Source organism: Bos javanicus, chromosome X, assembly GCF_032452875.1.
Source record: "Bos javanicus breed banteng chromosome X, ARS-OSU_banteng_1.0, whole genome shotgun sequence".
In the NCBI taxonomy this organism is placed as follows: Eukaryota; Metazoa; Chordata; class Mammalia; order Artiodactyla; family Bovidae; genus Bos; species Bos javanicus.
Window position 1 is genome coordinate 61786989 of NC_083897.1, and position 18334 is coordinate 61805322.

The window sequence follows — 18334 nt, forward strand, 5'->3', positions numbered from 1 at the left end:
ATGCACTTCATTCTGCTTTGTATTAAACATACTGACATGTTTGTTCTCTTTGACTAGATTGGTCTAGAAGCAGATGTTAGTTCACCTTTGTTCATGACATGGAATCCCTCCCTCCCTATGGACTTTGGTTCAAAGTGGTCCTTATCCCATGATATTATTGGGGGGAAAGGTAAATAGTCATTCTTTTTTTATTCACCACTGATAAAGTATGCATTGTAATGAAGTCACGAAGTCCTCCCAAGACATAATTCACTATAAGCCAGTATTACATTTGCTGTGTTTAGTTGCTCAGTCTTGTCTCACTCTTTGTGACCCCATGGACTGTGGCACTCCAGGCTCCTCTGTTCATGGGGATTCTCCAGGCAAGAATACTGGAGTGGTTTGCCATGCCCTCCTCTAGGGGATCTTCCTAACCCAAGAATCGAACCAAGGTCTCCTGCATTGTAGGCAGATTCTTTACCAGCTGTGCTACCAGGAAAGTCCAGAATTATCTTTAACAAAAGACCTTCTTAAACTCTATTCCAATAAATGTTTATATTTCAAGAACAGCAAGCCCTCCTTAAGATACACCCCTAAAAACTGGAAACAGAACTGCCTTATGACCCAGCAATCCCACTGCTGGGCATACACACTGAGGACACCAGAATTGAAAGAGACATGTGTACCCCAATGTTAATCGCAGCACTGTTTATAATAGCCAGGACATGGAAACAACCTAGATATCCATCAGCAGATGAATGGATAAGAAAGGTGTGGTACATATACACAATGCAGTATTACGTAGCCATTAAAAAGAGTACGTTTGAATCAGTTCTAATGAGGTGGATGAAACTGGAGCCTATTATACAGAGTGAAGTAAGACAGAAAGAAAAACACCAATACAGTATAGTAATGCATATATATTGAATTTAGAAAGATGGTAACAATAGCCCGGTATCAGATCAGATCAGTCGTTCAGTCATGTCCGACTCTTTGCAACCCCATGAATCGCAGCACACCAGGCCTCCCTGTCCATCACCAACTCCCGGAGTTCACTCAGACTCACCTCCATCGAGTCAGTGATGCCATCCAGCCATCTCATCCTCTGTCGTCCCCGTCTCCTCCTGCCCCCAATCCCTCCCAGCATCAGAGTCTTTTCCAATGAGTCAACTCTCCACATGAGGTGGCCAAAGTACTGGAGTTTCAGCTTTAGCATCATTCCTTCCAAAGAAATCCCAGGGCTGATCTCCTTCAGAATGGACTGGTTGGATCTCCTTGCAGTCCAAGGGACTCTCAAGAGTCTCCTCCAACACCACAGTTCAAAAGCATCAATTCTTCGGTGCTCAGCCTTCTTCACAATCCAACTCTCACATCCATACATGACCACAGGAAAACCATAGCCTTGACTAGACGAACCTTTGTTGGCAAAGTAATGTCTCTGCTTTTGAATATGCTATCTAGGTTGGTCATAACTTTCCTTCCAAGGAGTAAGCGTCTTTTAATTTCATGGCTGCACTCACCATCTGCAGTGACTTTGGAGCCCAGAAAAATAAAGCGAGACAGCAAAAGAGACACAGATGTATAGAACAGTCTTTTGGACTCTGTGGGAGAGGGAGAGGGTGGGATGATTTGGGAGAATGGCATTGAAACATGTCCAATATCATATATGAGACAAATCGCCAGTCCAAGTTCAATGCATGATACTAGATGCTTGGGGCTGGTGCACTGAGATGACCCAGAGGGATGGTACGGGGAGGGAGGAGGGAGTGGGGTTCAGGATGGGGAACATGTGTATACCTGTGGTGGATTCATGTTGATGTATGGCAAAACCAATACAATATTATAAAGTAATTAACCTCCAATTAAAATAAATAAATTTATATTAAAAAAAGATACACCCCTAAAATCCAACCTGCAGAAAGTATTATCGTTAAGTCTCCAGTTACTCTTTGGAAAACATGAACTAACAACCAATAAAGTCTATGTGTATATTTATTATCTACTCCTTGACATCTGTTCTTACTGTCTCCATAAAAGGAATTCTTTTTAATGTATGAAGCATGACTTTCCCCATCTTTATAGTCAGTTTTACAATCAGTTTGTATTCATCAGTGGCTCAGTTGTAAAGAAACTTGTGCCAATGCAGGAGATGCGGGTTCTATCCCTGGTTTGGAAAAATCCCCTGGAGAAGGAAATGGCAATATACTTCAGTATTCTTGCCTGGGAAATCCCATGGACCAAAGAGCCTGGTGGGCTACAGTTGGTGGGTCTCAGAGAGTCAGACATATTTAGATAAGTAGCTACATATTTCCAGTACACAGTTGGGAGGAGCACTATGCTGATCTGGCTATTATTCTGGTCTCGTAGAATACAAGGGAGGAATGATCTACTCAGTTATCAATTGGGTTTCGTTCTTTCATTATTGCAGATACACCTGTGCAAATAGCAAACCTCTAAAATCAGCACTTAGGATCACAGTTTAGTCTACTTTCTGGACCCAGATGGGACTCTAGGAACATCATTTCAAAATGAATATCAGAGTATTTGCCCCTGCAGTCCTTTTGGCTGGATGGGGCAAGAGATTGGCCAAGGAGGTGCAATAATAAGAAAAATGCTCAGTAGTCTCTCTGCTTCTTCAGTCAGGCTCCCAGACAGACTTCTGAATCTCCAGAGTGATTCATACTCAATGACACTGTGTTCTGAGAACTTCAATGTGGTAGGGTAGAAAGGACTTCGCAGGTGGCACTAGCAGTAAAGAACTCGCCTGCCAATGCTGGAGACATAAGAGACGTGGGTTCAATCCCTGGGTCGGGAAGATCCCTTGGAGGAGGGCATGGCAACTCACTCGAGTATTCTTGCCTGGAGAATCCCCATGGACAGAGGAGCCTGGTGGGCTAAGGTCCATGGGATCACAAAGAGTCAGACACAACTGAAGTGAGCTAGCATGAAGGCAGAGTAGAAGAAAGAACAGAGGATTTGAAATTTGGGAGGAGGGTTCAGGATGGGGCACACATGTATACCTGTGGCAGATTCAGTTTGATATTTGGCAAAACTAATACAATTATGTAAAGTTTAAAAATAAAATAAAATTAATTAAAAAAAAAAGAAATTTGCTAAATTTGAGCCTAATTCCTGAACTCGAGATAAATCAATTAAATTTCGTGAAATATATACCACTTTTTAAAAATGTAAAATGGAGTTAATGCCTACCCACATAGGATTGGGTAATGTATAACTGAGATGATGTAGGGCTGAACACACAGGAAACATTAATAGTAGCTTTAACCTATGAGTTGTCAAAAAAAAAAAAGCTGCAGGGTAACAGACAGTCCCTTCATCGGGCATTTGGTATGTGCACAATATTTTTGGATTTTTGCATGTACTAACAGCTCACATTTTTTTCATAGTAACTATGGAATTCTAAATAGGACATATCAGGTTGACTTCCTCCCAAAAAGTCCCACAGTATTTGCTCATCCTCAGTCTGAAATCTGAAATTCCCTTTAGTTTCACTTATAGTTCATCTAAATTGCAAAGCCTCAAGGACAGCTCGATGTTTATGCAGTATTGCAAAAGATCCCAAAAGCCGGTTTTGATAAAGAAAAGAAAAATTGATGAAGATACTAGGCCTTAGCGGATGGCTAACACCAAAGGGTAGGGATGGGTAAAGCCAGAAAAAGGTACACTCTTAATATAATAAGCTTGGTATATACATCAAGACTCTTGGAGAAAAATACTAATACTTAACTATTGAATACTATGTACCAGGCACTGTTCTAAGCCATTTACATGGAATGTTTTATGTAATACTTGCAATAACCCTCTGAGGCTGTTACCTTATTCTTCCCATTTTTCAGATGAAAATACTGAGGGTCTAAGAAATTAAGTGGGTTTCCCAGGTGGTTCTGTGGTAAAGAATACACCTGCCAATGCAGAAGAAGTGGGAATGATCCCTGGGTTGTGAAGATCCCCTGGAGAAGGGATAGCAACCCACTCCAGGATTCTTGCTTGGAAAAATCCCATGGACAGAGGAGCCTGGTGGGCTACATACAGTCCATGGGGTCACAAAGAGTCAGACATGACTGAGTGAATGAGCACTGAGTGCACAAGAAGCTGAGTAATTTTACAAGGTTACTTGCAGAGCCAGGATTTGGATGCAGTCTGGCTAGATCTTGAGTTGATCTATTATCTGTGATTTTAAGCATCATATATGACAGCAGCTGACATTTGGTAAATGTCGATGGTAAAATCTATGAGATGTAGTTCTAAGCACTTAACATGAATTATCTCATAATAATCCTCCAACAACCCTTGGGAGTGTCATTGTTAACTCCATTTGACAGAATAAGAGTCTGTGATTCAGAGAGTTAAATTACTTGCCCAAGGTCATGTAGCATAAAAATGACAAATAAGCCAAGATTCCAACCAAGCACTTTGGTTCTGTGGCTTGCATTCTTTTTTTTTTTTTCATTCAAGTATAGCTGCTTTACAATATTAGCTTCAAATGTACAACATAGTGATTCAATATTTTTATAGATTATAATCCATTTAAAGATATAAAATATTGGCTGTATTCCCTGAGCTGTACATTATATCCTTGTATCTTATTTTATACCTAGTAGCTTGTACCTCTTAACCTTCTATATCTTGCCCCTCCTCCCATTGCTGTCCCCACTGGTAACCACTTGTTTGTTCTCTATACCTGTCAGTCTGTTTCTGTTTTGTTACACTCATTCATTTCTTTTATTATTTAGATTTGTGTCTGGCATGCTTAACAGGCTACCTTATACTGCCTCTCCAGGTAAAACAGGTATTACTAACCCCATCTAACAGATGAGAAACAGGTGTCCTGTGTCTGAGGTCACATAGCCCCTAAGCAGAAACAGATCCTAAAGCCAGGTTTCAGAATCTTTGCTTTAACCAGGACATCTGACCACTTCCTGTAGAGACTATTCTACAGCTTGGGATTTACAGTTTGCAAGGCCTTTCACAGTTTTGCCTCTGTTAAATAGGCAGCTCAAAGGCAGTTTCTCAGGCTTTGGTTATTCCACAACAGCTTGGTGGATTAGTTGCTGTTCTTTTTTGGTGTTCTAAAACTGAGAATTCCTAAAGGGTTGATCTAAGAAGATTATAAAGAATAACCCTAGAATGTTCTTTCCGAACACTCTGCCTCTCCATCTTCAGGCCTTACAGGAAATACATTGGCAATTATCACAGGAAAACCAATCATTCAGCCAGCACTACCTAACAAATTGCTTTGAAACTATTTTGGAAGTGACAGATGAGTGCCAGGTCCTGGAAGGCACATGTTCTTGCTTCCTTAATTGCTGCCTGATCAAAAAGCATAAGGCAAATAATATTGAGACTCTTATCTCCAAAGTGCACTACTTCTGATGGCAGAAGAAGCTGTACATGTACCTATTAAACAGGCCTACTGAAACCTTGTTTGCTCAATATTAATTAAGAGATGCTAATATAACCCAGAATCTGTGAACAAGGCAAGAAGTCATTTGTAGATTATCAGGACACGTATTTCATATTTTTATAAACTTTTAATAGCTTAAGTAGCTAAAAGTACTTTTATAAACATGGAAATTCAACCATTTAATGCCTCTAGGATATGAGAAAAAGGTTAATGTTTAGGTCTTCCAATTTGGAATAAAAATATTGAGATGAAAAGCTAACCAATACAATATTGTAAGGTAATTAGCCTCCAATTAAAATAAATAAATTTAAATTAAAATAATAATAATAATTTTAAAAAATGGAATGACCAGACAGAGGGACTGTCTTCCATTTCTTTGGCAGCCAACTGCTTGTGACTTAGGAGGAGATTTAGTAGCTCCCACATATTCCAGTGAGGGAAAAATAAAAAAAAAAAAAAAAGAAAATCTATTAAAAAAGACAGGTTTCCAGATTCTTAATTTGCTGCTATATCCTTAAGCTAATGGCTCTACATAGCAGTACTCATTCTAGGCAAAAACATAAGTATGATATTTGGTTTTGGGTCTTTCTGTATTTTCCTTTATCCACTCAGCAATCTTCATGTCCTTTCTGTGCTTCTCTCTTCCCTGACTCAAATGGCCTAATGCTAAAAGATTTTTATTATGGTTTCTAAAGTGGACCAGAACCATACTCTATGACTTGCTCTCCACATTCCCACTTGAAAAATTACCCAAGTCCCATTGCAATAGGACTTTCTACAAAGTGTAATTTATAAAAGCAACCATATGACTTCAAAATCCCAGTTCTGGGAAAGTATGTGGCACAAACAAAAGTGCTAGTAGGTAAGACTAGATGTAGGAAGAAAAAAGAGTGAGGTAAACAACTGTCCTAGTTTGCCCATTGCTGAGGCAAATTTCCTGGGACATGGGACTTCAGTGCTAAACTCAGAAAACTTCCAGGTGAACTGAAACAAGTCGTTTCAGTTGAGTTCAGTTCAGTCGCTCAGTCAAGTTGGACTCTGCGACCCCATGAATCACAGCATGCCAGGCCTCCCTGTTCATCAACAACACCCGGAGCTCACTCAAACTTACATTCATCAGGTCAGTGATGCCATCCAGCCATCTCATCCTCTGGTGTTCCCTTCTCCTCCTTCCCCCAATCCCTCCCAGCATTAGGGTCTTTTCCAATGAGTCAACTCTTCGCATGAGGTGGCCAAAGTACTGGAGTTTCAGCTTCAGCATCAATCCTTCCGATGAACACCCAGGACTGATCTCCTTTAGGATGGACTGGTTGGATCTCCTTGCAGTCCAAGGGACTCTCAAGAGTCTTCTCCAACACCACAGTTCAAAAGCATCAATTCTTCGGTGCTCAGCCTTCTTCACAGTCCAACCTTCACATCCATACATGACGACTGGAAAAACCATAACCTTGACTAGACAGACCTTTGTTGGCAAAGTCATATCTCTGCTTTTCAATATGCTATGTACGTTGGTAATAACTTTTCTTCCAAGGAGTAAGTGTCTTAATTTCATGGCTGCAGTCACCCATCTGCAGTGATTTTGGAGCCCCCCCAAAAAACATCTGACACTGTTTCCACTGTTTCCCCATCTATTTCCCATGAAGTGGTGGGACCGGATGCCATGATCTTCGTTTTCTGAATGTTGAGCTTTAAGCCAACTTTTTTACTCTCCTCTTTCACTTTCATCAAGAGGCTCTTTAGTTCCTCTTCACTTTCTGCCATAAGGGTGGTGTCATCTGCATATCTGAGGTTATTGATATTTCTCTCGGCAATCTTGATTCCAGCTTGTGTTTCTTCCAGCCCAGTGTTTCTCATGATGTACTCTGCATATAAGTTAAATAAACAGGGTGACAATATACAGCCTTGATGTACTCCTTTTCCTATTTGGAACCAGTCTGTTGTTCCATGTCCAGTTCTAACTCTTGCTTCCTGACCGGCATATAGGTTTCTAATGAAGCAGGTCACGTGGTCTGGTATTCCCATGTCTTTCATAATTTTCCACAGTTTATTGTGATACACACAGTCAAAGGCTTTGGCATTGTCAATAAGGCAGAAATAGATGTTTTTCTGGAACTCTCTTGCTTTTTCGATGATCCAGCAGATGTTGGCAATTTGATCTCTGGTTCCTCTGCCTTTTCTAAAACCAGCTTGAACATCTGGAAGTTCACGGTTCATGTATCGCTGAAGCCTGGCTTGGAGAATTTTGAGCATTACTTTACTAGCGTGTGAGATGAGTGCAATTGTGTGGTAGTTTGAGCATTCTTTGGCATTGCCTTTCTTTGGGATTGGAATGAAAACTGACCTTTTAGCCAGTCCTGTGGCCACTGCTGAGTTTTCCAAATTTGCTGGCATATTGAGTGCAGCACTTTCACAGCATCATCTTTCAGGATTTGTAATAGCTCAACTGGAATTCCATCACCTCCACTAGCTTTGTTCATAGTGATGCTTTCTAAGGCTCACTTGACTTCACATTCCAGGATGTCTGGCTCTAGGTGAGTGATCACACCATTGTGATTATCTTGGTCGTGAAGATCTTTTTTGTTCAGTTCTTCTATGTATTCTTGCCACCTCTTCTTAATATCTTCCGCTTCTGTTAGGTCCATACCATTTCTGTCCTTTATCGAGCCCATCTTTGCATGAAATGTTCCCTTGGTATCTCTAATTTTCTTGAAGAGATTTCTAGTCTTTCCCATTCTGTTGTTTTCTTCTATTTCTTTGCATTGATAACTGAGGAAGGCTTTCTTATATCTCCTTGCTATTCTTTGGAACTCTGCATTCAGATGCTTATATCTTTCCTTTTCTCCTTTGCTTTTCACTTCTCTTCTTTTCACAGCTATTTGTAAGACCTCCTCAGACAGCCATTTTGCTTTTTTGCATTTCTTTTCCATGGGGATGGTCTTGATTCCTGTCTCCTGTACAATGGCAGGAACCTCTGTCCATAGTTCATCAGGCACTCTATCAGATCTAGTCCCTTAAATCTATTTCTCACTTTCACTGTATAATCATAAGGGATTTGATTTAGGTCATACCTGAACGGTCTAGTGGTTTTCCCCACTTTCTTCAATTTAAGTCTGAATTTGGCAATAAGGAGTTCATGATTTGAGCCACAGTCAGCTCCCAGTCTTGTTTTTGCTGACTCTACAGAGCTTCTCCATCTTTGGCTGCAAAGAATATAATCAGTCTGATTTCAGTGTCAACCATCTGGTGATGTCCATGTGTAGAGTCTTCTCTTGTGTTCTTGGAAGAGGGTGTTTGCCATGACCAGTGCATTCTCTTGGCAAAACTCTATTAGCCTTTGCCCTGCTTCATTCCATACTCCAAGACCAAATTTGCCTGTTACTCCAGATGTTTCTTGACTTCCTACTTTTGCATTCCAGTCCCCTATAATGAAAAGGACATCTTTTTTGGGTGTTAGTTCTAAAAGGTCTTGTAGGTCTTCATAGAGCCGTTCAAATTCAGTTTCTTCAGTGTTACTGGTTGGGGCATAGACTTGGATTACTGTGATACTGAATGGTTTGCCTTGGAAACGAACAGAGATCATTCTGTCGTTTTTGAGATTGCATCCAAGTACTGTATTTCAGACTCTTGTTGACCATGATGGCTACTCCATTTCTTCTAAGGGATTCCTGCCCGCAGTAGTAGATATAATGGTCATCTGAGTTAAATTCACCCATTCCAGTCCATTTTAGTTCGCTGATTCCTAGAATGTCAATGTTCACTCTTGCCATCTCCTGTTTGACTACTACCAATTTGCCTTGATTCGTGGACCTGACATTCCAGGTTTCTATGCAATATTGCTCTTTACAGCATTGGACCTTGCTTCTATCAACAGTCACATCCACAACTGGGTATTGTTTTTGCTTTGGCTCCATCCCTTCATTCTTTTTGGAGTTATTTCTCCACTGATCTCCAATAGCATATTGGGCACCTACCAACCCAGAGAGTTCCCCTTTCAGTATCTTATCATTTTGCCTTTTCATGCTATGCGTGGGGTTCTCAAGGCAAGAATACTGAAGTGATTTGCCATTCCCTTCTCCAGTGGACCACATTCTTTCAGACCTCTCCACCATGACCCATCCGTCTTGGGTGGCCCCACACAGCATGGCTTAGTTTCATCGAATTAGACAAGGCTGTGGTCCATGTGATCAGATTGGCTAGTTTTCTGTGATTGTGGTTTCAGTGTGTCTGTCTTCTGATGCCCTCTCACAGCACCTACCGTCTTACTTGGGTTTCTCTTAACTTGGACGTGGGTTATCTCTTCATGGCTGCTCCAGGAAAGAGCAGCCGCTGCTCCTTACCTTGGACAAGGGTTATCTCCTCATGGCCACCCCTCCTGACCTTGAATGTGGAGTAGCTCCTCTTGGCCCTCCTGTGCCTGAGCAGCCGCCGCTCCTTGGACGTGGGGTTGCTCCTCTCGGCTGCCTCCCATGACCTTGGCTGTGGGTAGCTCCTCTCGGCCGCCACCCCTGACCTTGGACGTGGGGTAGCTCCTCTCAGCCGCTCCTGTGCTGACACAGCCTGGCACTCTCAGTCGCCGCCCCTGACCTTGATCGAGGGGTAGCTCCTCTCGGTTGTGCTTCTGCACGGTCTGTTGCAGCCGGTTTACCCAAGGCATATTTTTTACAGTAAGCAAACAATTAAAAAAAAGAACAAATGTTCATCAGTAGAGTAATAGTTGAGTAAATTAAGGGATGTCATTTTGTAGAGTATTACTTAGTTATTGAAAAGAATGAGGCAAATCTCATGTATTGAACAGAAAATATTCCTGCAAAGAATCATTAAATCCAAAATCAAGTATACAATAAAATGTCCAGTATAATACCATTTTTGCTATAGTTTCTTTTTTAAAAAAGGCAATGAAAGTAGAAAAGTGACATGATCAGATTTGCCTATTAGATCTAATCCTAAATGTGAAAATAACTTGGCATTTAAAAATCCAGTTTTGTATTGGATAACACAGGGGTAATCCACACATTTGGAAAGATCATTAGAGCAATTATTAATAGTTATTATTCATCAGGCCTATGAATTTTGAAAAATGTATCCTAAATTCATGAAAAAAAATAGAGTAATCTAGAATAACTTGGGATTCCCTTGTGGATCAGTTGGTAAAGAATCTGCCTACAATGCAGGAAACCTGCATTCAGTTCCTGGGTCAGGAAGATCACCTGGAGAAGGAAATGGCAATCCACTCCAGTATTCTTGCCTGAGAAATTCCATGAACAGAGGAACCTGGCGGGCTACAATCCATGGGTGTCACAAGACTTGGACATGATTGAGTGACTAAACCACCACCATAATAACTTAGAATTACAGTGTCATACCAGAAAAGATGAATGTTCAAAAAAATGAATAGAAAAACAAAAGAATAATAGAATGAAAGCAAATAGGCATGATTCTCAATTTTTAAGTTAAGTGGCCTAAAAAAAAATCCAAATGCAATTGCTAGTGATGGAAGCAGAGAGAAGGAGTAAAAACTTGTAAGATAATGCTTAGCTAGGAAATAAAAATGTTTAATAAATAAAGTTTAGAGCTGTTTGAGTTTCATGATAGTGCAGATCTTTGATATGAACAGATTCACTATATGACATATATAAAAATAAATAAAACTGATTTGAAAACTTTTTAGTAAGTAGATATAGTCACTGCAAAAATTGTGTTTTGTGAGTGAAATATGTTATAGAGGTATGCAATACTTTGGGGAGTTGTCAGTGTCTCAGGACTTCTTTCTTTTATATGCCAAAGGTCATCTATATACAGAAGGCAATAAGAATAAAAATTAACTATGGTACACCAAATGGGTAATGATGATTTTTATTGATTAATATGAATACAAAATATTTTAACTTTTTCTTAATACTCTTCTGTTTTCCAACTGTACCTACAAATGAAATGTAGTCCTTTTATAATCAGAAACAACAACAAAAAAATTAGTTATTAGCTTCTATGCATCACTGGGGGGCTTTCCTCCTAGCTCAGTCAGTAAAGAATCTGTCTGCAATGCAGGAGACTGGGGTTCCATTCCTGGGTAGGGAAGATCCCCTGGAGAGGAAATGGCAACCCACTCCAGTATTCTTGCCTGGAGAATCCCATTAACAGAGGAGCCTGGCAGGTTATAGTCCATGGGGTCACAAGAGTCAGACACGACCTAGCGACTAAATCACCATCCATCACTGGAAAAGGATTTCCACTGTGTGGAAAAGGATTGTGTCAATGCAATGTTGGTGAGAGTGTAACGTAGAGGAACAAAACTTGCCACCCTAAAATGCTCTTCAGGCTGTAGATTATTTCAAGCCGAAAACGAGCAGGGCCCAAAAGACTCAGGAAGAACCTTAGACATTCCTCCTAACTGTGTAAAGAATGTAGAGAAAGCCAATTCCAAGAAGTGAGATATTATTAATACCATAGATAACTACAGTAAAACTACATGGGTTAGACAAGGAGGAACCTAGAAAAGTCTGTTAAAATTCCTATCTGGGTCTCACTGCTTTTGTTGTTGTTGTTGTTCAGTCGACTCTTTGTGACCATTGTTTCTGTGATGGAGTAGCCATCATAGTCAACAAAAGAGTCTGAAATGCAGTACTTGGATGCAATCTCAAAAACGACAGAATGATCTCTGCTCGTTTTCAATGCAAGCCATTCAATATCACTATAATCCAAATCTATGCCCTGACCAGAAATGCTGAAGAAGTTGAAGTTGAATGGTTCTATGAAGACCTGCAAGACCTTCTAGAACTAACACCCAAAAAAGATGTCCTTTTCATTGTAGGGGACTGGAATGCAAAAGTAGGAAGTCAAGAAATACCTGGAGTAACAGGCAAATTTGGCCTTGGAGTACAGAATGAAGCAGGGCAAAGACTAATAGAGTTTTGCTAAGAGAACACAATGGTCATTGTTTCTGTAAGGCCCAGCAAACATTTGTTTACCAAACATTTGCTTTTTAATTTCCATGTCAATTGCCTTACTCCCCCTTGAAGTCTTAAACCAATACCCCCAACATCCTCTTTTGTTTTTAGCTGAAAATGGTATAAAGGTGAGGGTTTCAGCCTTTTTGGCAAGTTACTCAGTTCTCCTGGGTCTCTTCCATCTATACATGTTATTAAACTTTTGTTCAATTTTCTCCTGTTGATCTGTCTCATGTCAATTTCATTCCTAGACCAGCCAGAAGAACCTTGAAATGTAGAGGAATTTTTTTTTTCCTTCTTGACAGTAAATAGGTGACCCCTTTTTAGAAGGCAATTAGCTGTATCAATAAAATGTTTTAGCTTGAAAATCTTCAATCCAGCAATTTCACTTTTCTGTGTGGATATCTGTATATATAAGGACAATTACTGTAGCGTTATAATAGCAGAACTTTGAATAAACCATATTCATTAATGGGTTATTGGTTAAATGTAAGCTGTGTATCATTGGAAGGACAGATGCTGAAGCTGAAACTCTACTTTGGACACCTGATGCAGAGAGCCAACTCATTAGAAAAGACCCTGATGCTGGGAAGATTGAGGGCAAAAGAAGGTGGCGACAGAGAATGAGATAGTTGGAGTCTATCACTACTGATCACCAACTCAATGGACTTGAGTTTGAGCAAACTCTGGGAGATAGTGAAGGACAGAGAAGCCTAGTGTGCTTCAGTCCATGGGGTCACAAAGAGCCAGACACAACTTAGCGACTGAACAACACCAACAACAATATACTAAGGAATAAAGGGAAGACAATTAAAAGAATAGGTAAATAATGACATGGAAGGCTGTCCATGGTATGTGGTTGAATGAAAACGAATTGCAGAATAATGTATTTGTAACCTTATTCCTTATATGTGTACATGTACACAAACATATTTGCATGAGCATCGAAAGAGTCTTGCCTGGAGAATCCCAGGGACGGGGGAGTCTGGTAGGCTGCCGTCAATGGGGTTGCAGAGTTGGACACGACTGAAGTGACTTAGCAGCAGCAGCAGGAGCAGCAGCAGCAGCAGAAGAAAAAGTCTAGAGATATAGAAATGAAACTGTTCTGTTAAAACAGTGGTTACTTCTGTAAAGGTTAGGGGAAGGGTGGAGAGAGGCTTTCACTTTATATATTTATGTATTGCTTAAGATTTTCTCTTTTAGTCATAAACATGTAAAATCTTGTTAAAAAAGGAGTTTTATCCTGAAAAAGAAATCATTACACATGCACGCGTGCACAGACACACACACACACACACATACACACAATCAGAAAACTCTTTCACATTAAAGTGTTAGAAGTTGATTGGAACCATAAAATTTGACCTGAGGAATCAGATGCAATTTAGCTGATGGTCTCCAGAAATGCAAAATCCTACCACCAAGGAATGAATGAATGACTGAATGGCATTTTAGATTTGGCACAGTAGAAAAAAGAGGTGAACAGTTTTGGGTGAACTGAGGGCAGAGAGTGTTCCTAGTGTTTCCACATTATATCACAACACATGAAAGACAACAAACATATTCTCTCAAAGGGTTTAGGGAATCATAGGCTATATTATATAATTTATTTTCAGGGCTAGTTCCAGGAAACCACTCTAAAGTCTTATGTACTGATTCCAGCCAGGTCTCTAAAGGACTTCCAGGATGACCAGTAAAGTCTAATAACATGGCTAAATTTTCCATTGAATTGAACCTAAATATTTCAATAGATAGCCCTATAACAACATGGTTTTCAATATGTACATTCTTCATGGAACATTATGCTGTGAGTTCCTATTAATTAAATTTAACCTAGACAACACTTATCAGCACACCACCTTCACTCTCTGCTACCAAAAAAGAGAAAAGAGAAAAGAAAAAAAGATGGCTGCAATTTGCTCAGACATCCTGGTTTTGTTGAAATGATTTTAAGTCCTTTGTTTCTTAATCGATACTTTCCCCATAGTAATTAAAGTATGCAATAAATAAGGATGAAGCCTTTTATATTACTTGACAATGACAGGGTCAGGCTCTCAGTCTCAAATTCATCAGCTTGAGATGAGAAGCAGCAGCACAACGGGGGAAACCCATCTGTCTTTATTAAGACTTGGCACCAATAGAGAAAAGCTCATTTAGTAAATGGCAGTTCCCATTCTGCAAAGCGACAGAAAATTTACTGCACTGTCAGCAGGAAAAAAATAATCCACTCAGAGAAAGTTGTTATATTCAGTTCATTCGCTCAGTTGTGTCTGACTCTTTGCGACCCCATGGACTGCAGCACTCCAGGCTTCCCTGTCCATCACCAACTCCTGGAGTTTACTCAAATTCATGTCCATTGAGTCGGTGATGCCATCCACCCATCTCATCCTCTGTCATCCCCTTCTCCTCCCACCTTCAATCTTTCCCAGCATCAGGGTCTTTTCCAATGAGACAGTTCTTCACATCAAGTGGCCAAAGTATTGGAGTTTCAGCCTCAGCATCAGTCCTTCCGATGAATATTCAGGACTGATTTCCTTTAGGATGGACTGGTTGGATCTCCTTGCAGTCCAAGGGACTCTCAAGAGTCTTCTACAACACCACAGTTCAAAAGCATCAATTTCTTTGGCCCTCAGCTTTCTTTATAGTCCAACTCTCACATCCATACATGACTACTAGAAAAACCATAGATTTGACTAGGTAGACCTTTGTTGGCAAAGTAATGTCTCTGCTTTTGAATATGCTGTCTAGGTTGGTCGTAACATTTCTTCCAAGGAGCAAGCGTCTTTTAACTTCATGGCTGCAGTCACCATCTGCAGTGATTTTGGAGCCCGAGAAAATAAAGTCTCTCACTGTTCTCATTGTTTCCCTATCTATTTGCCATGAAGTGATGGGACCAGATGTCTTGATCTTCGTTTTCTAAATGTTGAGTTTTAAGTCAACTTTTCAATCTCCTTTTTCACTTTCATCAAGAGGCTCTTTAGTTCTTCTTCACTTTCTGCCATAAGGGTGGCATCATCTGCATATCTGAGGTTACTGATATTTCTCCCAGCAATCTTGATTCCAACTTGTGCTTCTTCCAGACCAGGATTTCTCATGATGTACTCTGCATATAAGTTAAATAAGCAGGGTGACAATATACAGCCTTGACATATTCCTTTCCCAATTTGGAACCAGTCTGTTGTTATATTAGAGAGATTTAAAGAGAAAGCATTTTACTGATATTACAGAGGATAAAAATTTCTACCTAATAATACATAGCAAAGTAGAAAAAATGAGTAAATAAAAAGCTAGGTCATTGTTCATAGTGCCTTTCCCTTCCCTAACACACTTATCTTCTAGACCTATTCCTATCTTTTCCATCATTTATGGCTAGAAATAAACCCCAGATCTACCCAAAGCCCTTCCTAATTTCAATCCAAACTAATTTCATCTTCCTGCCACCAGATTCTTTTAATGGGCATAATTTAGTACACTAAATTTACTATGTATTTTCATCCTCTAATTATTCAAGTACTGGTTTGCTCTGCCCAACTAGGTTTCAAGCTCCTTGTGGAATGTTTAAGACACCTTAGCACTTGGCAGGGTGCTAGGCAAATAATAAGTGTTCAACAAATGCTTGATAATGAAATTTTTTCTGCTCTAAATCTCATTATCCATGATGACCATCTTCATTAGACAAGAAACTGGAAAAAAAAAAAACCAATAGCTCAATTTCTTAAATAATTCAAAAGTATTTACCAAAGTAATACACACCCAAGGTTAAAACATAATAGAATAAAGGAGGGCTTACAGTGCAAAGCAACGGATATCTGTTCCACCACACCACATCTCATATTTATGTACCCACCCCCACCCAGGACAGCCCCCTCTATTTGTTTGGCTGTTTCTTCTTGTAGTTACCTCCTATAATTCTAAAAGATACATGCACCCCAATGTTCACTTTAGCACTGTCCACAGCCAAGTCATGGAAGCAATCTAAATGTCCATTGATTTTTTTTTTAATGAATAAAGAAGATGTAGTATACATTTACAATGGAATATTACTCAGCCATAAAAAGAATGAATTAATGCCATTTTCGGGAACATGGATGGACATAGAGATTATCATACTAAGTGAAGTAAGCGAGACAGAGAAAAACAAGTATCATATAATGTTGCTTATATGTGAAATCTAAAAAAAAAAGAAAGATACAAATGAATGTATATACAAAACAGAAATAGATGAAAACAGACTTATGGTTAACAAAGGGGAAAGGGGTGGGGGCAAGATAATATTAGGAGGTTAACATATACACACTACTATATGTAAAGTAGATAACCGATAAGGACCTATTGTATAGCACAGGGAGCTAAACTCAGTATTTTGTAATAATCTATATGGGAAAAGAGACTTCCCTCATAGCTCTGTCAGTAAAGAATCTGCCTGCAATGCAGGAGACCCTGGTTCGATTTCTGTGTTAGGAAGATCCCCTGGAGAAGGAAATGGCAACCAGTATTCTTGCCTGGAGAATCCCATGGAGAGAGGGGCCTGGCAAGATTTGGACACGACTTAGTGACTAAACAACAACCATATGGGAAAAGAATCTGAAAAAGAATATATATACATAACTGAATCACTGTGCTATACACCTGAAAATAACATGACATTGTAAATCAACTAGACTTTAATTCAAATAAAGAACACCAAGGTCAATATCATTCTCATTTCTTTGTAGGTTACTATTTTCTCTCTGGAAGCTTTGACGATATCTTTATACTTTTTACTCTGATATTTCATAAGAATATACTCTGAAAATTTCTTTGATAATTCTCTCTACTTTGTTCTCTCTTGAATTACTATTAGTCAAATGTTGAATCTCCCTAATTTTCCTTCTGTATATCATGTTATTTTCTATCTCATTTTCCTTCTTTTAGTCTTTCTGTGCTTTCTTTTATATTTCCTCAACTCTTCCAACTTCCCTTGAATTACATCTCAATAATCATATTTTTTAATTTAATTTTTTGTTTGACCTCTTATTATTTATTTTCAGATATCCTATTTCTGTTATATAAATGAAATGTTTCCTTGAATCTCTCTGAGTTTACTAATTAGAGTGTTTTGCCTCTCTTCTCTCTTTTGTCTCTCAAGAGCCCTTGATTTTTTTTTTTTTTCTATCTGTACATCATTCTTTCATGTTGAAAGTTTTCCTTAAATATTTGGTGATCATTGATTCTTTTGTTCACATGGAAGAATGAGACAGTAAAAAAAAGTGTTTGGGAACTTCATATACATGAATAGGGAGCTAGTCATTTTGTTGTTGGATTTTCTAAATGCAAAAAAATGTGGAGGCCTTTTCTCTTGGACCTCTCAATCTCTTTAAAGAATAACGTCAATTTTTGGAGCTCATGGAGGATATTTCTGACTACAAGGTATTCTGTCTACCAGACTGGGTGGGGGGTGGGTAATGGAGGAATCTATAAAAATGACTTATTAAAAAAATCTATAATAATTTATCCCTTCTCCAACCCTTATGCCTTACATCTCACTCATTCTTTTTTTTCAAATGTAGCATTTATGCAGAGAAGGGTGACTTTCTCTTTCACTGTAACACCCCCTCTGCAAGTATTGTAAACTGTAGCTTCTTCTATACTACTTTGTCAGTTCCTACACCTCCATCTGCTTTCCAGCTTTTATCCAAGTTTCATCCACTAATGGCTCCTTTTCCATTCTCTTCAACATCATGAATTTATATCTTTTGCATTCTTTTGCTATCTTGAGATGAAGAGGTAATATATGTATGTAATCAATCTGCTGTCTTTAATTTATTGAATTGCATAAATCTGTTTTTTGTTTTGTTTCTTTTTGGCCATGCTGCACAGCTTGCAGGATCTTAGGCCCCCATCCAGGGATTGAACCTGGACCCTTGGCAGTGAAAGTGCCAGGTTTTGACCACTGGACCACCAGGGAACTCCCTATAAACCTGTTTTGATTTAAGTTTGAGCTCTC

General features: G+C 39.3%; 1 protein-coding gene across 6 annotated transcripts in view; it reads right to left on the reverse strand.

Moving 5' to 3' along the window:
- Positions 1–18334, reverse strand: part of DCX (doublecortin) — a 398761-nt gene that overhangs the window by 219218 nt on the left and 161209 nt on the right. For 5 of the 6 annotated variants that reach the window (XM_061409498.1, XM_061409496.1, XM_061409502.1 and 2 more), the window contains one exon: positions 13314–13428. The exons of the other annotated variant lie outside the window; for it this stretch is intronic. The gene's annotated coding sequence lies outside the window, so the exon portion shown is untranslated. The remainder of the gene's footprint in view (positions 1–13313; positions 13429–18334) is intronic. 6 annotated transcript variants of the gene reach the window in all.